Genomic DNA, 2,466 nt, shown 5'->3' on the forward strand with positions numbered 1-2,466 from the left:
TATAAGAAATTAAATTCGTTTCTATCCTTAATTTCTGGTTTTTACGCAGCATAAGCATCCATATTTTATGACTTTTTCTTAATCCAGAACGGATATCGAAACAATATATACAATAATATATTAGGAAACGATTATAGATAAAACTCTTGTAGTTCTTTAGATATTAACGTCCTGTGATCTTAAAATCTTTAGTATTTCATCGAGTTTTACTCCTAAGGACCAACATACATCCTAACTTTCGACTCACGGAAATATCTCTGCAAGGACTGTAAAATAGTACGCTTTTAGAACTGATATTTTTCGTCAGTTTGCCGTATCTGCAGGAAGCAAAACAGTCCTTCTCTGAGTATATATGTATCTAGTGCAAAGCACAAAATCTGATCTGATGCTAAATTCCACCAAGAAGGAGAACCTTCATGGATGTAGAATGAGTCAAATCTATATCAAAAAAAGACAAGCAAATTGTAGACCTTAATTTGTAGCAGCATTACCATTATTATCGAATTGATTAGTGTTATTCATGTCTACACTAGATAAATTTAACTAATAAAATTAAAAAGAAAGTTACTCCTTTGAAAGAAGATGCTGCCTCCACAGTTATATAAGTACTAAACAGCTGCTGATTATCTCCTACTGGTAACTTGATATTTACTTGATGATACGCGTTTTTATCAAGGAAAATAGCTGCTTCCGTCTGTCAATTACTATTTGATGTACAGCGTTACAACAAACACTCTCACCTGCCACGTAACTGACAAAACTTTTTAATCCTTTTATCTAGATCTCCAGATATTTCTACAAAGAGTGGTTAATTAATTGAAATTTTCGTTTAAATTGGTAGATATTACCTATTTCTTGCTTCATATTAGATAAGAGCTTGTTGATACCATACTTTTGTAGCAGAATCAGTAATTCCACTCTGAACACACGGCCAAGAAGCCGAAGAGTACAGGAAGATCACTTTTTTTCCTCTTGTTATGTGACTATACATCACAGTTCACCTGAAACTACTTTTGTTGCCCACAAGAAAAACCACTAAGGAGTACATACCTGTATTGGGAAGTACATGAAGAATTCCAAGAGTCTTAAAAGCATTCTGCACATTTTATGGTTATTTGCTTTACGTAATAATCTCGCTGTTCACTTCTGGTGGAAAAAAAATGTGATTCATTTTAAGTGCCCTGCCTCAGAGGATAATTCATTACTAGGTAAACAGCCTCTGTTTAACAGAATCATTATCTGTTCCATAGCAGTGCATTAACTTCAGGAGGATCTGCTATAGTCTGTATGATATGTGTTAGGGAACAAAAGCTGCCACATTTTCCAGTAAGTATTCAGCGACAGATGGTTTCTGGCGACTTAAAATTTAGCCTTCCTGGCTGGTGCCAAAAATTTCAATAGATTCCTTAGAACAGCAATGAACACAACAGAAAAATGAAAGAACTGTTGGCAATATACAAGCAATTAATTTATGAACATTGGTGTCACAGAAAGACAGCAATTATACAAGACTTATATCCCTGTATTGTGGAAATTTATTACTGTACTGTATCGCTTAACACAGTTCTTTTAGAATCAACTTTATTTAATCCAATTTTGCTGCTGTGAGAACACTGTATAAGGGGGAAAGAAGGAAAATTATTCAGTCATCTTAAAAATTAAAATGATAACACAGTTTTAAGGTATAGAAATTTGGAAACGGATATTCTGAGCTACACAGTGAAATAAATAAAACGCATTAACTTCTCACTTGTCAGGAACAGAGTCTAAGAAACACACAGATAAAGTTTAAAGGGTGGCACTTAACTGCACTAATTTATTTCACACAAACAAACAAAAACTACAGTCGAGCTGTAGGTGTCTTAACTTTTGCAGCTGTAGGTACCACCAAAAATGTGTGTAATTCTATTTTCAAAACAAACACAAAATCACGTGTTATTAAACAGAGCTATTTTTGTGTGGAAATTCCGAATCAGAGCATTTTGTAACTTTTCGCTGTTGAGTCTCACTTTATGATGCAGCCTTATTTTAAAACACTCAGTGGATACAGCTTTCCATTTCTGTTGATGAATGTAATTATCATGGGGAGGAATGTTTGAAACATGTTTATTCAGCTGAAGGAAAACATCATTCCTTATGTTCTGCAAAGCTGAGATCACTAATTTCTTTATAAGGTTTTTCACAAAGTAGGCTTTTGTCTAATAATTTCTGGCCTATTTTGCAGATAAACGTGACCATTGGATACAACAGAGAAGCCACCTCTGTTTTTTCTGTTCAAGATACCAATACTAGAAACATTAGAATATTCTAGCCAAAGACAAAATGTAAGAAACTGGATGAAGTTTCTGACCAAAGTCGTTATTTAATGCAATGGCTGAGCAATTCAACCTAGTAGATGTACCAATCTGAATGTGTACTGAAATCTCTTGAAAGCAGGTTCAGAGTGCTGGATTCATATTCTGGTCC

The sequence above is a fragment of the Schistocerca piceifrons genome, chromosome X (genome assembly GCF_021461385.2).
Source record: "Schistocerca piceifrons isolate TAMUIC-IGC-003096 chromosome X, iqSchPice1.1, whole genome shotgun sequence".
In the NCBI taxonomy this organism is placed as follows: domain Eukaryota; kingdom Metazoa; phylum Arthropoda; class Insecta; order Orthoptera; family Acrididae; genus Schistocerca; species Schistocerca piceifrons.